At 39.0% G+C, this 20,086-nt stretch overlaps 1 protein-coding gene and 1 non-coding gene across 3 annotated transcripts in view; one reads left to right on the top strand and one right to left on the bottom strand.

Annotated features, from left to right (window-relative positions):
* The window catches only part of Rnf43 (ring finger protein 43), a 62,269-nt gene that overhangs the window by 24,123 nt on the left and 18,060 nt on the right, over positions 1-20,086 (bottom strand). The window lies entirely within an intron of this gene.
* LOC111755971 (small nucleolar RNA U13) lies at positions 16,759-16,860 on the top strand. Its single transcript, XR_002790501.1, has one exon. It is a non-coding gene; the product is annotated as a small nucleolar RNA U13 (small nucleolar RNA).

Raw genomic sequence — 20,086 nt, 5'->3', positions numbered from 1 at the left:
GATCCTGTCTCACAAATAAACAAAAAAGGCTGGGCAGTCAGGTCAGTGAAAGGCCTTAGATGTGATCCCTAGTACAAAAGAGAAAGAATAGAGGGAGAGAGGGAAAGACAAAGAGAGAGATTACAATGAAAATTTTCTATCACCCAGGGACATCATGGCAGTCAGGTCTTAGTGTGGTACATTACTCATGCATTTGTGAGGATACTGATGTTAAAAAAAAAACCCTACTATGTTGCCAGTCATATAAAAGTATAACACATAGAATTATTACTGTGCAAAGTACTTGGAACAATGATGTTACTGCTTTACATATTTACTATACTAGACCCTTTATCATTATTTTAGTTACAAAAAATTTTCCTGTAAAACAGTACATGGTGTCATGCTAGCAGCAGCCTCTAAAACTTGTAATTCCTATGTGTCCTAATTGTTTCAAGGGGACACAGTGAGTAAATGAGCTATATACAATATATATACACATGTATATGAACTCACGTTCACAAACAAAATTGCAAAAATTGATGTCCTGACCTGATTCATAATGAACTCTAGTGAAAGTAGGAGGCCAGGGATTTAGTTCAATGGTGTAAGCATCTGCCTGGCAAGCACAAGGTTGTGAGTTCAATCCCTGGCACCAAAGAAAGAAAGAAAGAAAGAAAGAAAGAAAGAAAGAAAGAAACTAGGAAAGTACTCATGAAGTTATGAACAAAGAAGAAAAATCTCATCAAATATGATTAATTACATCAGGGACCTCTGAAGGGGGGCTTTGAGAATACCAAAGTTCTGAGGCTCACGAAGCCCTTAGAAGTTATTCTGCTCATGTGGTTTGGACTTATTCCTCCTACCTGATGAGGCAATTAGAGTTCTTGATTCAAAAATCCTAAGACATCCCAAAAGGTGAGCTGAATTCTGACCACAGTCCTGGGGAAGATCTCCATTCTACGGGAAGCACCACAGAGGCCCTCGTTTAGCTTTTACCTCAAGAGGCTTCTGCAGAGAAATCAAGATCTGGACACAGATGGTTACAGTTGGAGCTAACAGCTAATCTCCACATTTCCAGGATAAGCATTAAGGCACTATGCCCCAGAGCCCTGCTTTTAATTGTTCCCACAATAAGACAGTTGATTGATCTCCCACTTAACTGATGTATCCTAGGTATTTGCAAACCGCCTTGACACAGTACAGTCTGCTATAAGTTTTGCTGTTCTCATTCCAACCAAACTCATGCCCAAGATGGTAGAAATTTAGAAACCTGCCAGAAGCAGGTATTGTTAGTTCGTAAGTAACTATTTAGGTTAAGATCTTGATGATTAAAAGGCCCAAGACTAAAGTCAGAGAGTCCTTATGAAAAACATCAAAGAAACCAAACCAGGTAGTTATTTAAGAATGTTAGAGGCCCCTCTGGGCTACCAACAGAGCTACTTAGCATTGCTGAATTTGATGCTAAAGTATGAAATGGCTTCACTAACCTAAAGTGGTTACTTCACAGGCGTGGAGGAAATTTCAAGCTGTCCTGCAAACTGCGCTTCACACTGCTGTATTCCACAACTGACTTGCCTGGTATTTATAAGCTCTTTAAAGGCAGATACTGTATCTAAATAGGCCCGGTCACCTAACTCATCTATGCTTGGGTCTGGACCGGCACATTATGAGCGGGGAGAGAGTGAAGCTGTGAGATTTGCTTGGCTGATCCCAGTCCCCTGCCCTTGGGCAGTAACATACAATATTGCATTTATGTTGCAAAATGGGAAAAGTGTAGAGGGTGGACCTATCAGGGGACAAAGAGTGGTTACACTTAGAAGTCACATCAGAAGGAAATGGATGAAGTTATTCAAGCCACCTGCCAACTCAGATGCCCAGTCCCGCCTCAGAAGCCTCCAGGGGCCTGACATCAGGCCAAGGAGGCTTCTGTTCAGAAGAGGCAAGAGCCAGGGCAGGCCTGTGTTGGAGATAGCCCAAAGACTCCAGGTTGACTGCTGAAGCCATCTGACCACAGCCCTGCATCTTTGTCCATGGGGTGGCCCTGGGGAAGAGACCTGCTTTGGGGGGATTGTTTAATGATTTTCCAGCAAAAGGCAAGGCAAACAGACTGCTGGCAGTTGCCTGGATGCAACAGGAGAGCAGATTTGATTAAAGGAAGAATGGGAGATGGTGTTGGGAGAGGCAGGGAGGGATGGTCACTTGGGGCTCAGCAGTTTCCTGGGTTTCTATGGATGGTCCCTGTGTATCTTGGCATTGCTGCCAGCTGGTATTTTCATCCTCTGAATAGTTTAGTAATTCCTAATAGTAGCATCTCTGGAACTTCTAGAATTAAAAAGATATATAAGCAGTCTTTTATAATAGAAGTCTAGACATTAAAGAATATGAGACATACAACAAGAACAGTAACAACAACAACCAAAGCACTGGAGCTACAGACATAGCTCAGTGATAGAGTGCTCGCCTAGCATGTGCAAGGGCCTGGGTCCAGTCCTCAGCACTGCAAAGACAAAACAAAAGAAAACAAAACCCCACTTGTATAGCTCTTAAGTTATATACAGAGAATATCTGACAGAAAAATAGTTTCATTTTTGCTGAATTCCTTATTTCTTTTCCTTAACTCAAGAGGGGGGAAGCATCTCTCCTATGCCTTGAGATCCAAAGACTCTTAAGATCTTTAGTCCTATAGCTCTTTACTTCTTTTTGTCCTCAATTCTTCAAACAATGTCCTGTCTTGGTTGCCAGAATTAAACTCTCCCAAGTATTCCCCAAAATCCATCTAATCAAAATTTTTAAATTTGTTTGTTCAGACAGGGTCTGGCTATGTAGCCCTGACATGCCTCGAACTCACTATGTAGCCCAGGTTGGCTCTGAACTTGTGATCCTTTTTCCTCAATATCTTGAATGCTGGGATTACAAGTATAGGCCTCTATCCTTAAATGAAGTTACTTTTTAAAATTTGTCTGTCTTATTTTTCAGTACTGGGAATTAAACCCAGGGACTTCACACTGAGCTACCTTTCCAGCTTTTTTTATTTTGACATAGGGTCTTGCTAAGTCACTACACGGTCCAGGCTGGGCTTGAACTTGCAGTCCTCCTGCCTCAGCCTTCCCGAGTGCTGGGGTGACAGGCATGGGCCACCACACCCAGTTTTAGTTAAAATTCCTAAGCAATACTTACCTCTCTGTTAGTACTCCACCCTCTTACTCATTTCCTCCAGCAGAATGCCTATTTTTTAAGATGTTCAATAAAATTAGTCCTCTCCTTTCTGCAAAGTAGATCCTGAGGCCTTTGAAGTCAGGAACTAGGTCTTAGTCATCACTTGCATAATACCAAGCACAAAAGAAAAATATGTGTTGAATTACATGTTTTAATAAGCAGATGTGAGATAAAAGAAATTTGGTGATTGCCTTGTCATTTGAATATGATTATTTTCAGATCTCTGCTTTCTTCTTTAAAAAACTGCAAACTCCTTATAAACTTTAATGAAGTCAGCTTTACAGAATTGACCTCATTAGTTAGCCTCTTTTACCATCATGCCTAAATCTCCATCACTAAACCAAATTCACTTCTTTTAAGAAACCCTTTAGGCTTGATAATCCATCCCATACCTGGTTTTGGTTTTGTTTGATCATTTTGTTTTGTGATGATTTTGAGCCCAGACCCTTTGACCTCAGCCCTTTTTATTTTTATTTCAAAATAGGGTCTTGCTAAATTGCAAAACTGGCTCAAACTTCCAAGATCCTCCTGCTTCAGGCTCCCAGTGCTGGAATTACAGGCACAAACAACCATTGCCAACTTCCAGTTACTTTTATTGTTTTCCCTTAGTATCAATGGGCTGACTCAACCATATTCCTGAAAGAAGAAGCAAGCAACACTCCCTATTCCTGCAAAAAAGGGAATAGTTTCTGTTTTCAAAAGACTAAGATCAGACTGCAAATCAATAGCAACATATATACATATGCATACATGATGAGGATCTTACGGTCATTTGCCATGCAACACGCAGGCAATGAAAAATCCATACAAGACAGCACATAAATCAAGTCTAGATTGCTCTGGCAGCACCCTCTTGTCATTTTGGGCTCTTCAGTGTATTTCCTAGATTTAATGGGATGCCCCCCTCCCTTTTTTTTTGGAGGAGACACTTAAGAGACTATTCAAAGCAGTTTAAAAAAAAAAACCTCTAGAATTAACTAAAAGGTATTCTTGCTTCACTGCCTTTAGACTGTAGTCTTGACTGAATGTCTCCAGTAAAGTTCAGTCCCTCCCAAGATTTTATGAGGGCTTGGCCCAGTGATCTGCATGGAAAAGTTCTGGAAACAGAGTCAACATGCTCCCAAAAGTATTTCATATTTTTTCTTTTGGAGTGGGTATTTTTCTTACCTTTGGTGGAAGGAGAAATAAATTCTATTTCTTTTCTCCATTACTTATACCCCAAAAAGTCCTTGTGTCTGGGGCCCAAGTGACACCACCACCTTTCTTGATTTCAGCTCCCAGCAGCCTGATTCACATTTTAGCCTCCCCTGCCCCTGAGTATGTCTGAAGGCCACCTCATGCCACGGTGGCTGCATGTTCAAATATTCCAAACATCTCTCCACTTGTTTTTCATGAACTATGAGCTCTTTGTTATTTCCTAATTGCTCATACCTCTTTATTTTTCTTGCTAAACATAGATAGGAGGAGATACAATATGATAATCAAAGCTTCGATAAATGGAAGAAGAATTTTCTCAATTATCGAGTTGGCTCTGCTGAATAAAAGTTCCTGTTTGCATGTGTCAGGGAGTTCACGGAGGTGCCATCAACCAGACTGAGTGGGTAAAGGAAGTACTTGGAGTTAGGGAAGACAGCCAAATTCCTGGGTTGAGAGTTCACAGGGCAATGAGGATCAATAGCAGCACTTGTGATTTATACATTGTTATCAAGGTACAAAACAACACTACCCTTTGTCCTTTTTACTCAGCTAATGGAGCCCTTTACCCTAAATTAAGATTATTACTCAGCTTTGATGTTGCATTTCATATTAGCAAAATACTTTATAATCTCTCACTAGCTAGTTTATTCTAACTTTATTAGCAGCACCCATTTCACAAATTAGGTAACTAAGGCTTGAAGAGATAACACAACTCTGGACTTGTAACCTGAATTTAGGGCATGAATTATAGATACTAAATATAATGGAGACAGATCACAGGAGAAAGCAGAGAGTAAAAGAACAGAAGCCCAGAAATTATAAGAATTTTCCTAGGAACTAAAACTGCAATGATTGTTAGTAAAAACTGCAAACTGTTACTCTAGTTTTCTGGTGGTAAAAATGTGAGCCTTTGTTCGCCTAATTTAAAATGTGACCCCCCCCAAACATATCTTCAATAGGAAAACACTTCACATGAATAAGTGTGAAGACAGAGAGAAAACAATAATGTATCTGAACTTGATGGTGCCAGTTGTTTTCTAAGAAAAGGCTTGATGCTAAAGCAAGACAAATACCCTTCAGTTACTGTGACTCACTGCATACTCTGCTTCTTGATTCTCTTCAGTTACTGTTTGTGACACAATGCTACAGCAGTTCTTCCACTAATTTGTCCCTCATTTGTTGCCTCTATTCTCTTCCCCTCCTTCTCATTAAATATATATGTTTTCTAAGGGTACCTTCTCTGATCTCTGTTCTCTGCCTTCTGGGGTTCTTATTCACTCAAGTATCTTCAATGGTGATTCCCAAACTGGTCTCCAAAAGTCAGTACTCCCTATGTCAGCAAGCCTCTTAGCTATTATCTCTTTGTTGTCTGACTGGTATTCCAATCTCAACTATACAAACCTAAATATCATCTTCTCTCCCATGCCACCTTAACCAATAGCCCCTTTAATTTACTAATTTTTGTTAATGGCACCATCGTTTTCTTAGAGATTTAGGGAGAGCACCTCAGAGTCATTAGCCTTCCTCCCTGTATCTAGTCATTAGTCTTTGGAAACCTACTCTTTCTATGCTTTTGAAGTTTAAACCACTGTAACAAATTTCGAAAGAGTCTTTTTAGCCTCTTACCATTTAGTGCAAGCACATTTTTCTTAAACAATGACATGCTGATCATATTGTTGTCCTGTCTTCCCAATTAAATTCAAAACTCCTGAGGCAGGAGGATCCCTAGGAGTTAGAGACCAGCCTGGGTTACATAGTGAGTTCAAGGCCAGCCTGGACAACATAGCAAGACCCTATCTTAAAAAGTCAATAAGTAATTAATTCAAATGCCTTACCCTATCAAATCAAGGCATCAATGATCTCCACTGGCTTTGGAAACACAGTAAACTTGGATTCATGTTTCAACTGTGTCACTTCCAACCTGTGGGGTAACCTAAACCTACCTGAGTCTATTTAAAATGGGGGCAATCATCACTTACCCAAGATCAGCATATAAATGAAATGAAACTACAGCATCAGCAGTTCCTATATACAGGAGGTACTGAAAAAGTATTAACTCCTTCCCCTCCAATCTACCCTTTCAGCTTTATCCCCACTTCTCTCCTACATATACTACACAGCTTATCCAAACCAAATTGTATTACTCACTATTCTCTCACACTCACTTGAAATGCCTTTTACTCCTACTCTATTGCTTACAAAAATCTGATTTAGTCCTCTAGGGCAAGTTTATATGCTATTTATTTCATGAAGAATCTCTCCATCATAAATGCTTCAAACATCTTGATTTTATCTATTTACAGTATAGCGTAACTTTTACTTTATGCTTTATAGTTTTACCTACTGAATTGAGGGCAAGCTGTCCTGATATCTCACATGCACAGAGCCCTAACATAATGAATCAGTAAATGTGAGCTGAATTAATACTAAAAACTTGAGAGTTTCAGTCTCCCAAGAGTCCATTTGTTTGATTCATATTTCGCACTAAGCACTTTTTAGAAACAATATCTGGAGAGATATCAAAGCTTCAAACAGCTAACAGATAAGCTGAGTCATACAAAGATTAAATTCAGTCTTAGTTTAGTCAAAAGGAATTGTCTAGACCCTGTTCCTACTTGGGATATAAGTTGGCAATTTATGTGAGCTATAGGAATCCATTTGACTACATTTAAATAAGAACATATTTGTCTTAAGCATGAGCAAGCCAAACTGTATACTTCCAGAAATCTGCCTCTGACAATGACAATGGTAAGCCAAGGGCAAGCCAATGACAATGGCTTCACTGATACAGAAAGAGATCTAAATAGTCATTTGGGGGCTGGGGATTTAGCTCAGGGGCATAAGCACGTGACTTGTGAGCAGGCAGTCGTGAGTTCAATCCCTGGTACCGGTAAATAAAATAAAAATAAAAAGTCATTTGATTTCATAGATCCTGAAAATGGCTCAGCTAAGACATATTTTACTCTGGCTTTTATCATAATACATTTCCTCCTGGCCCAGTTAGCAAATGGGTAATAACATGACATCAGCCACCAGAGTGGCTGGAATACAAGGTGGCCTCACTGTGCCATATAATGTGGCACCAAGTTTCTGAATCACCAACTACAGGTGCATCAAGTCTTCCCCCACCACCCCGCCCTTCATAAAAGCCATCTTATCTGATAGTTCTGTTGACACAATGACTATGCTCCAGGCACTTTCCTTTGCTTCTTCTTAGTGTTTGTTCGGGTGGGTGGGTGCTTTTGTGCAGATGCCTATAAATGAATTCTTATGGCACAAGAGAAACACCCAGTCATCAGACCATGCTTTTGTTTTAGGTAGGCTGACCTCAGAAAGCAGCAGCATATCTAATTGCAAAGCCAACACCTACCTGAAAAACTTCAAAGGCTAACCCCCGCCTTCCTGGTCAAATACCTAACTATTGTCGGTTACTCAGTTGATTCTTAGCCTGGGAATCATCAACCCTGTTGCTGAGCCATCTGTCTCCTAAAATAAAAGCTACAATTTCACCCAAGTTTTTGAAACAAGGAAGCTCAATGGCTCCTAAATATTCCTCATCAAGATACAGGAGCCATATGACAAGATTATTGAGTAGGATGATGGATGAATCTGCACAGGATTTTCCCTAGAGGTAAATGAGAATAGGCCTGAAATGCAGCCTCTTAATTGTAGCTTTTTTTGGGTTTGTTTGTTGTTTTGCTGTACTGAGTACTGAAACCAGGGAGCAATGAGCTACATTCCCAGACCATTTTAAAATTTTATTTTCACACAGGGTCAAATGTGGCTGGACTCAAACTTGTGATCCTCCTGCCTCAGCATCTCCAATAGTTGGGTTTTGGCAAGTATTTGATCAGCACCTACTTTCTTCCCAAAATTGTGTTAGGGCTTACCCAGAAGCTACACACTTCTTTATTTATTTATGTGCTTATTTATTTGGTTTGTTGGAGACAAGGTCTTATTGTGTATTTCAGACTGGCCACAACTGACTGTGTAGCCTAAAATAGCCTTGAACTCACAGCAATCCTCCTGCCTCAGCCTCCCAAATGCTGGGATTAGAGGTGTATACCACCATAGCCTGGCTCAGAAGTTACAATCTTATTAGACAGTTATCACATACAATATACATAAAGTAAACAGAGATGCATATTAACAGGGTTATATATATTATTAAGGCCACTGCCAACGAAAGTTAGAACATGTACTCATCCTGTGCAAAAAGACTCATCCCAACTTCTGGAGCAAGAGGAGCTCATTATCAACATGGTATTTTAAACAGAACAATGCTAGTGTTACATTATAAAGTATAGTGCAATGAAAAGAACACTAGTGGTATTAAAATGAACTGTTTCAGGAATGCAATACAATACTGGAAAGATGATGGCTTGAATTCTCCTAGTAACAGTTACAAGGAAAAGAGATGAGTCACAGAAGATATGCAGGAAGTATTGAAAGTGCTTGCTGCCAGACTAGACTCCAAGGGTAAAGGATAGAGAGGAGTTAAAAGTTTTACATAAGCCTGGAAAAAAAGATGTTGTATTACCAAACAGGGAAATCTGGAAAATGAAGTTGGTTTTAAACAGGGAAAATTTAAGTCAGTCTTGGGAATACTGAGTAGAGATGAATATTTAAATCCAATCAGCAGTATGGAACTATTGGCGTTTGAGTGAAAGCAAGCTGGAGATACAAATTTGCCATATAGTGTTTATATTTTATTAGTAGTACATAAGTACCACTGACATGGTACAGTGGACATAGCATTTTAACAGTTAAGTTTAATACGTACAAAAATATTTAGAACAAGTTAAAATGGCAGAATAAATGAAACCTATTAAATGTGGGATTTTCAAGTCCTTCCTCATTTGAGCTGGTCCCATTGTAATAATATAGAAGGAATGAGGCGAGTAGCTTGCAAGGCCCAAAGAGAAACTCAAACTACTTGGCTACAAACAATGTACAACCTAAGAGGTTCAGTAGATCAGGGAAGTGGAAAGATGAAGAGCAGAAATCCTAAAGACAAAGAAAACTTAAAATCTACTCTTTGAGGATATCATAGAAATTAATCAAGAGCAATGTTTATTCTTGACGGGTCACATTAGTTCTGTAGCTCAGCTACTAGTTTTTCTGAAAGCAAGCTCTCATCTGCTATCTATTGCTAGAAAGAGTCAATAAACCATGTGTCCCGTAGCTATAGACAGAAGTCCAGATTTCTGGGTCACTCTTCATCTCTGCAAGTGGGACAAAACTTCCCATAACCACATGTTCACTTACAAACATTAAAGTCACAGTCATTTCAACTCAGGTTGGATGTTCTAGCCATATGAGGGCGGTTATGCCTGTCAAAGTCATCATGATCATAAAAGTAGGTAGTTGGAGCACACTTGCAATCCCAGCACTGGAGAGGTTAAGACAGAAGGATTGCTCTGAGTTCGAGGCCGGCCTGAGCTACACAGTGAGTTCGAGGTCAGCCTGAAATGCATAGTGAGACTCTCTATTAGGAAAAAAAAAAAAGTAGGGAGTAACCTAAATCTCAAAATGTGGTTTCTAGATTAGCAGCATCAGTAACACCTGCCAGCTATGGTGGCATACCCTGTGATGGCAGCACTCAGGAGGATCACCAAAAGTTTGAGGCCAACGGAGGCTATCCAGTGAGTTGAAGGACAGCCTGAACTACATATTGAGACCCTGTCTCGAAAAACAAAACAAACACCACCTGGAAACTTTTTAGAAATGTACATTTTCAGGCCTTCCATCAGACATACTGAATCAAATTCTAGGGCCTCAGAAATCTGTTTTAGCAAAGCTTTTACACACTAAATTTAAGAAACGGCAACCTAGGGGAACCAAAATAATGCTAGACATTTTCTCTATTACATGTAGAAGGAAAGAAATCAGGATGGGAAGCCAAAATTCAAGACTGATCATTTCACAAAAGACAGACTATATTTAGGTAGAAAAGCAAGGGCATCCACCATTATCATCCCGCCATATTAAATCTGCCTGTGAGAATTAACTATTGGCTTAAGTTGGCCAGATAGCATGCCTCAAAGCTTCCTTGTACAATCAGAAATTCTATATCTCTAGAATTTTACAATATAAGTACAACTTAACACCTGCATACAAATAATTGCTCTCCTGTTTACCATGAACAATAAGAATGCTAGGCAAATGATTTTGCTTACTTTACTGTCTGTGCTTTCCTAAAGGAACTAATTCCTTTTTAAGGCTGAGCTACTGCTTTTTCCGTGAAGTAGAGGGAAATAATGTCTTAGATGAAAGAACACCCTGCTCATCTTTGGCAGGTTGGTAGATTGGAAGCAGAGCACAGGATGAGTTTGCAAGGTTGCAATCCTCAGGCTCTGCCTTCTCTTTGTTTTATTCATCTTCCTCCAAAGCTATATTGAGAATCAGGGGGAAAAAACCCAGAAAGCCAAATGGTGGGACAAACCTCAACTCTAGAATACTACAGGGAATGGAAAAAGAATGACCCAGAAAGCTCAGAAAAAAACCAAACCAAAACAACAACAACAACAAAAAAGGCACCAGAAGGGATTAGTCCAGAGCTTTCTAACTAAGGTATGGAGCTGCAGTCACATTATAAAAGGCAATCTATTCTTTTTCCTAGAAGGAAGTCTCATACCTCTCTCATTTTTTCTCAGTTGAAGAAAGCATGGCAAATGTTAATTACTATTTTGTGGAAGAAAAGAATACAGCTGTTTCACACTTGGAATTCTGGTACAAGTGGCAAAACCTAGAACTTTGTTGCTTACCTCAAATACTAGTGAGGTAGGGTTTTATTTCATGTTTATTTAAAACTTATAGCCTAACCTAAACCTTGTCCCTATGTATTCTGGAATAAATTTTCAGCAGCAGTACTCTTAAAACTAATCTGAACACTGTTAAAAATACTAATCAAAGAGAGTCTTCTGCCAAAGATACTTAGATTAAGTTTGTTCCATGTTTTGTTATCAAAATATCCAATGGGAAGACAGGTCTAACTCCACCTCTGCAAAATTCTGGCTCATGTGCTAAATTTCAAAACAAGTTTAATGATTCAATTAAATTAAATGTGCCTAGCAAAACTGCTAATTTCACTACAAAAAAGATAGAAGCAAAGGGTAAGAAATAAGAGAAAAGAAGTTTAAAAAAAAGCAGTGGAAACACTTTTTTCACAGAATGGTAAGGGGTTTCCCCATACCCTGTCCACACTGCTATTCTCCCTCCTAGTTGTGAACTCTTGTAGAAATTCCTTGTATACCTCATTTGACACATTATAAACTGTGATGGAGTTATCTCTAGTGCCTATCTGCTATTATCTTAAGGTCTCAGTAAGCACCTTGAGGGCAGGAATGTTTGTTATCATCTTCTCCTCTGGGCCCTGTGCCTTGTAGAGAGGTCTAGGAATAGTGAGCAATTCTAAAGCTATTTGGAGTCATGGAGCACTCTGAGGACCAAACTCAGAAAGAATCAAAGTAGGGTGAATGGATGAGAGTAAAGGTGCAAAACTTGCAGACATGAAAGTGGTTAGAAAACTGAGCTGAAATGAATGACATTTTCTATTTCTTTCTTGATGTATTTTTCTGATCAGCACACCCCCCCAAACATATACAAACGTTTTTCCTTTGCAGTATCAATCAGGTACAAAACAAAGGAAAATAATGATTTAGATAGTGTTTTACTACTTAAAAGTTTGCAAACCAGCCATTTAGAGCCAGTTCCATTGTATTTCCCTAATGTCTTGGGTCTCGGTGGCTGTGCACAGATCACCGTGACTCCAATCGCCACAGCAGGGGCCAATACTGGATGCCTGGCTCCTGAGCAAGAGAGATGAAAGGCTTCTTCTAATGTAATAACTGACGGCCTCTCAGTGCCGTTTGAACTGTTTACAGACTGAGTTAACGATTACAGGCAATGTGTATCTTGGCCAGGTGCCCGAAATTCTTACCCACCCGTCAGATATTATCAAAGAGGCCTTCCATGCCTGGCTGGAGTCCTTCCAAAGCACCTCACAGAGATGCCGACACAAAAGGAGGAGTGTTCAGAATGTGCCTGTGCTCTCTCCTGAGACCCAAGAAAGAAAGTCAAAATATCAAGCATTCATTAGGTGCTGAGGACGGTGAGTTTCCAGTACTGGGGAAAGAGACAAGGTCAGTGCTTGGGGCCAGGAGAATGCGATTTATTTCTACGCAATTTAGGAGGTATAGGTAAAGTCTTTGCAGCTGGCCGCCAGAAGATGCTAGGGGTAGGGAAACAAGATTCTTGAGATGAAACAGAAATCTATACCACAGGATAGGGCAACCAACCCTTCAGAGAGTAGATATGGAAAAATGGACTTATTATTATGGGGCAGTGGACAGAGGAGAGAGTAACAGTGTGGGTTTTTTTTTTCCCAAGGGCAATGCACAAGTCATAAAAGAATACCACTTTTGATGCCAGCACAGAATAGGCTTCAAAAGTGATAATAGTAAGCTAGAGGTAGTGTTGCCTGCTGTAATCCTAGCTATTTGACATTGAGGCAAAAGGACTTCCAATTTGACCCCAGCCTAGGCAATTTAGTGAGACCCTGACTCAAAATGAAGTGAAATGAAACAGGGCTGGGGATGTAGCTCAGTGCAAGGCCCTGGGTTCAATCCCCAGTCCACTGGGGGGAAAAAAAAAGGAGGAATTGGCAAAACACCTCTTTATTGAGGTTAGTCCTAAGAGAATAAATGGCATCAGAGAAATATCAAAATGCTCTACACACAAATATATACTGAGCATTAATGAGATGTAAAGGGAAATCAGCTAGTTTATGACAGAAAAATATGCTTATCACCAATAATGGTGGAAAAACATTCTGAGTACACAAATATTACAGAGTACTTAATCCAGGGAACAGAGTCTAATTGTTGTTTAATTATATGCTATCTTATAGACTCCAGAGGAAGATAAAGGCTTTCATGATGTCTTTATTGAGTACTTGTTGTCCTCTGAATACATGTAAAAGTAGAACAAGCAGCAATCCCTAAAATTCAGGGCAAATAATTTAAAATCAATATGTAAGATAGCTTTGTACACTCACTCCAAAACTATTATCACTACAATAACTCTCAAAGGGGAATATCTATCTTCAAAAAGCTAAAGAGGATTAGTTTCCATACATATTGAAGACATCATACAACTGATCACAAAATTCCCTCACAAAAAATTTGGAGGCTAAGGGTATAGTTAGTGGTAAAGTACATGCTTAGCAGGTGTGAGGCCTCGAGTTCAATCCCCAGGACAAGAAGGAAGGAAGGAAGGAAGGAAAGAAAGAGAGAAAGAAAGAAAGAAAGAGGAAAGAGAGAAAGAGAAACAGAAAAAGGGAAAGAGAGAAAGGGAAAGAGAAAAAAAATGGAGAGAAGAAGAGAAAGAAGAAAGAAAGAACAAATGAATCTGGTGACAATGGATACAACTCATGCTCTTTTATCTGTATAGAAGTATAACCAGCACTATTTCATCATTTCTTTGAACATGCCCTGCAGCTTCCATCGGATATGGTTATTTTACTTTCCACTGTAGAGCAGCTGGTGGCCCACTCATGTCCCAGGAGATGGGTCCTCATGTTAAAAGACTATTCTGTGCAGGTGATCTAAATTGAGACGATGCACTTACTATTACTATTTTGATTAAAATGTAAGTTAGGAACCTACATTGATTTGGTTTTTTGTTTGTTTTGAGGTTCAATGTAATGCTTCGTGTGTTCCACAACAGACTATAACCCATGTGTACTTACTATGGTTTTGGTTTTGGTTTTGATGCTGGAAACAAATCCCAGGGCCTCGCATGTGCTAAGCACATGCTCTACCACTGAGCTCCACCCTAGCCCCTATGTGCATTCATTCCCACTGAACAGAACCCACAAAGCTGTGAATAGAAACACAGTTGGCTATTATTGAACTGCTTCACAGAACCACATCCATTGGTCCCCAGACTTCTATCTACTACAATCTTCTCTCTTAGGAATTAAGAGTTTAGTTTGATTTTCAGAACACAGAGACCTCAATTGCACTGCAACTGTGAAAAAGAATATGAGTCGCCAGTAAGATTAAAAAGTAAAACTACAAAAATAAACATATCAGTTGATGTTGAATTTTAGAATTCCAGAGAATGCTTTAGAATCTTCTAGAAAGTAGCCTTAAAGGAGGAAGAGAACATAGATGTCTTCAGCCTGTGACTTGATGTCAGACTTAAGAGGAATGGGTTAGGTTACATACAAAAGAAGATACACAATTTACAAAGTTATTAGGAAAACAAGAAATCAGTGAGCAACAATGTAATGTCACCGTAGCTCTGAAATATGCAGATAGTTCAGCATTCCATTTAAGGCAGTATTTTATAAAAGAGATTAATACACAGAAATTCAAAGCCAGCCAATAAAAGGACAGAATTTAAGCACATGTTCTCTGGGAAGGACTAGGCCACCTACATGAATATCTCAGGGAGAACAAGAGGAAGGGTACACACATTGCAATAGTGACTGTTCCAGATGCATTAGCACCACTGAACAACAGTTGTGTCTTTAAACATTAGGACTCTCAAGGTATGTGGGGCCCTTTGAGCCTCCTAGAAAGTATATCAAGAGGAAAACAGTTTCTCATCAGTTTTCCATGTAATAGGTTTGTTTGGACAGATTGACAATATATGAAAAATAGATAAGAAACACTGGAGATTAAACGGCCTCAGGCTTGCCAGGCAGGTGCTTAGGCCACTGAGCTAAATGCCCAGCTCAAAACTGGCAAGTCTTACACAGGATCTGGAATTCCTTTGGGGGAAAATAATAGTAATGGCTTAGTGACAGCCAAAAGGTCTATCATAGACCTTTGCAAAGGACCATCCAAAGCAAAGATTATGGAAAGATAATCCATAGGAGGCAATACAACATGATGTTAAATTCTCTAGCTTTAAACATACACACACCTCAGAAGTTTTTTGTTTTTTGAGACAGAGTCTCCCTATGTACCCCAGACTAGCCTTGAACTCACTATGTAGCCAAGGTTGTCCTCAGACTTGTGGTGCCCTCCTACCTCAGCCTGCTGTGTGTTGAGATTATAGGTGTGTACTGTATGTCCAGCTTTACCTCAATTGTTTCTGATCAGAGATTTAGTTTCATGGTAAGATATATATATAAACCTACAATAGCTATGAAGATATATATATATATATATAAACCTACAATAGTATGAAGTTATTCCTTGTTTAGAAAGGATGATTTATTATTGTGTATATTTGAGCTACTCCTATAGATAGTTTTCTGATAAGCATGTATATTATGGAAGTGAAATCAGAAAGCTATAAAACATAAAAATCTGAAAAACATTCTTTTGGAAGAAGGACTACATACAGCCAGGTACAGTGGCACATGGCTATACTCCCAGCACTCATGAGGCTAAGGCAGGAGGATTACTGTGAATCTAGGCAGGCCCGGGCTACAAAGTGAGAACTTGTCTCAAAAATAAAGTGGGGAGGAGGGTCTGGGAATTTAGCTCAGTGGTGTAGTGCCTGCCTAGCAAAAATGTCCTGAGTTTGATTCCCTCAAATCAAATGTTAAAGATTACACTGCCTCTACAGCTCGAGACAAAGAAATGAAATATGGTTCCTTTAGCTAAAAATTTTCTAGATGATGCAGGAACTGCTGCTTAGGAACTACTGCTAAACAAACTGCAAAGGGATGATTACAAACATTTCATCCACATATTACAATAAAATCCTGTAGGAAGTTGCCTTACGATTAAGGATAGAGAAAACCACAGATGCTGTGATTTCAGTTTTTCTCTTTCATTTTCTGTATTTTGTAATTTTCTCTAAATCTAAGCTTTCATTTGATAGGGAGGAAAAGAAGGATCTCTTTCTGATGGGAAGACACAGTTGTCAGCAGGTAGCCTGTCTTGCGGTTCAGTTGTCTGTTAATGGAGCCTGCAAAAAACTACCTCCAGGTGAACAATAGCAACAACACACCAACTTACTCAACAAAATGAGGGTTATTTTATAACATTTAATGAAACTCAGAGAGTAACCTAGTGCATATATGGCGTAGATGGCGTTTGAAGCCTCATCAAAATCCCAACCTACATAAGATCAATCTAAATAATACACAGGATACAAAGTGAAAATTTTTCATGGTGAGAAAAAATATTTGATTATTTTGAATGGCCCCAAAAATGAAAATGAAAGACAAGAAACAGAAGGACCATTATGTAAGTTAGAATTCTTAAGGGGTGAGATAAACTGCACAACTCAGGAGAGAATAGGGAAACCTTTACAGGAAAAAGAAAAATTCAGATCCACTTTCAAATTCATGTTGAATTTGAGACCAAGCTGAAACAAAGGGACAGAAATTAGTTTTTGAACCTGAGGTTCATAAGCGTGATGATTGGGTGTTCATGCTCTATGCATGACACGTGCCTCCTTTGAACCTTGTTATGACGTCGGCACATTACCCATCTGACATGAAAAAAAAAAAAGAAATTAGTTTTTGAAGAGGTTAGACTTGATTTTTTAAAATTAAAATTATGAGTGAAAGAAGGTACTTGATGGAAAAGAGCCAAAAGTAGCACTATCATAAGGTATGCATTTTGCATGTGACCATACTCTGAACAGGCAAGTAGCAGAACTAATCAACTTGGCTTCAGGGTCTCCAAAGGCATATTTTTAGAGACTGGCTCAACATTTGCCTAGAAGATTGTAAGGATTGAAGGTTAGCATTTACAATACATGTGCTCTGCACAGAATGTAAACAATATAGAATATATTCTCTATATTTCCTATGCATATGTATATATACACATGCATATATTCAATCTAACTTAAATACTCATTTTTAAAATCTCTCATCCCTTTGGCAGCACTGGAAATTGAATTAACCCAGGGCCTTCACACTGAACAAATCCCCAGTTGTTTTTTGAGACACAGTCTCACTAAATGGCTAAGTTGTCCAGGCTGGACTACAGCTTGAGGTCCTCCTGCCTCAGCCTTCCAGAGTGCTCTATAGTTTAACTCCCATTATCATTGTAGATATAGTAGTTGCTTTTGCAAAAATCAAACATGATAATTTCAAATAATTTTCTATCAGTGATTGGTATGCTATATACCATCCTCAACTTTAATTTCCTATAGAGTTGTACAGGAACTACTGAATTCAGTTCCTATACAACTCTATAGGAAATTGAAGTGTATTTCATGGTAGAGCACATGCATAATAGGCACAAACCTTGGATTGAATCTCAGCACAAAAACATAAAATTAAAAAACTGCAGACACTGAGGTGAGAAGGGAGGTACTCAATTGAAAAGCCAAAGGGAAAAATATGTGGGTGTATAAACTAAACTGACTTTAGGATAATCATCTGAAATTTATTTATTTATTTTTGTCTTTTTGAGACAGGGTTTCACTGTGCAGTTCAGGCTGGCCTTGAGCTTACTTTGTAGCCTAGGCTGGTCTCAAATGACCCTCCTGCCTCAGCCTTCCGAGTGCTGGGATTACAGGCGTGAGCCACCATGCCCGGCTTTCATCTGAAATTTTTTTTTTTTTTTTTTTTTTTTGTCTTTTTCGTTTTTCGTTTTTTATTGGTACCAGGGATCGAACTCACGACTGCCTGCTTGCAAGGCAGGCGCTTATGCCGCTGAGCTAAACCCCCAGCCCCCTTTCATCTGAAATTTAAAACAGCCAGTCATGGTAGGACACATAATCCCAGCTACTACATAGAGGTGGAGTCAGGAAAACCAGATTTGAGTACACTAATGACAACTTAGTAAGATCTTGTCTCGGGGGCTGGGGATTTAGCTCAGCGGCATAAGCACCTGCCTTGCAAGCAGGCAGTCGTGAGTTCGATCCCTGGTACCGATAAAAACGAAAAAGACAAAAAAAAAAAAAAAAAAAAGATCTTGTCTCAATAAATAAGTAAATATTTTAAAAAAATTTTTATAAACAAATATTTTAAATCAAAACAAATAATTCATCAATTAGGACTATGAAGAATGTGCTCATCCTTACCAAACATAACAACTTCACAAACAAAATGAAAGGTCAGCAGCAATTTTAAAAATAAAATAAAAAGGGCTGGGAGTTTAGTTCAGTAGCACAAGCACGTGTCTGGCAAGTGTGAGGTCATGAGTTCAATCCCTGGTTAAAAAAAAAAAAGAAGTGAAAAAACAAGGATTGGGGGTGAGTATGGTGGCACGGACCTGTAAACTCAGCAATCAGGCTAAGAGAGAAAGATCACTGCGAGTTTGAAGCCAGCCTAGGCTCTACATAGTTAGTTCAAGGCCAATCTGAAGTTCAAAGCAAGACCCTGTCTCAAAAAACCAAAAAATACAATTGCCAATTAAAAACCAGGATATTCTGATTTTCACAGGCCCTTTAATAATCGTAATAAAAGTTTCAATTTACCATTCCAAGAATTAAGAAGTCCTTTTAATTTCAGTCTGTAGTTCTGAAACCTACTGGTATATTTTCCTGCCTAAATACATCATATTGAACATAATCTAACCTTTTTTCAGTACCATATAACATTATAAGGATAGGATTATGGTTATTTTTAGCATGATATAATTTACATAGTAAGAAGATAGGGCTGTACTGACAATGTTCCTAGGAAGAAATTCGTGTGTGTGTGTGTGTGTGTTTTGAGACCCAGTCTTACTACACTTCACAGTTCAGGCTGACCTTGAGCTCACAATGTAGCCCAGGCTCGCGTCAAACTCACAACAGTCCTCCTGCCTCAGCCTCCTGAGTGCTGGATTTGCAGGCCTGCATCATCACGCCCAGCTTCAGTCATTCATTCTTACTGCCCTATTGCTTAGAGATATCAAGACTTTGTCCAACAACCTCAATAAATGTATAAAGATATCAAGAAGTAAAGGTCAAAAAAGGAACCATGAACATCAAACAAAACCGCTGGAAGTGACCCAAAACACTACAAACTGGGCTCTCCTTTGTAATGATAATAACAATGATACTGAGTATTTATCCCTGCTTTATTTCAAAGAGCCTCAAATGCTTTGCAGACATCTCTTGCTAATCTTTATTAGGCTTCAGGAAGAAAACAGATTTCTCAGAGAGGCAGGATACTATCCAAAACCAATAAAAGGGAAAATAGTTGTCCCTCTCTACCTCTACCTCCACCCACCTTGTCTCCTAACTCCCACTATGTTGTACCGATGATTGAAATGAGTTATAATACCATGCAAGTGCTGAAAGGATAATAATGGTAATTGAGTTTGTTTCCAAAAGAGTTATAAACTGTGTTTAATCATGACAGGGAACAGGTAACTAGGAAAGATGAGGAAGCCCATAATTACCTTTATCCCATTATTTACCTATTTGGGGAACAGACTTCAAATTGGTAAAGTTATAAAACACTGAATATAGATTTTTTTTCATTCTGCAGATTAGTCTCTGAGATGGCTCAAAGAATGAACGGTCTTTACCTGAAAATTTGTCAGGGCCACCAATATTTATAACTGCAATGACTAAAACTCTGTTTATCATTATTTTTGTACAGTTCTTTTTAGATGGAGAACTAGGAGTCTCGGGGACTTGTGGGATAACTTCCAAGCAGCCTACAGAATGTTATCTGCTGAGTTTCAAAAAACATGTTGGGGCCAGCAAAGTATAAAGAACTGGGTAAATTAGTCTCCTTCAAAATCCTGAGCATTTTTCCTTCCAGCCCTCAGCA

The sequence above is a fragment of the Cavia porcellus genome, unplaced genomic scaffold (assembly GCF_034190915.1).
Source record: "Cavia porcellus strain 051 isolate PalLab524CR breed Dunkin Hartley unplaced genomic scaffold, mCavPor4.1 scaffold_6, whole genome shotgun sequence".
NCBI classification, from domain to species: domain Eukaryota; kingdom Metazoa; phylum Chordata; class Mammalia; order Rodentia; family Caviidae; genus Cavia; species Cavia porcellus.
Note: the sequence above shows the minus strand (reverse complement) of the source record. Positions and strands in the feature narration are given on the sequence as shown.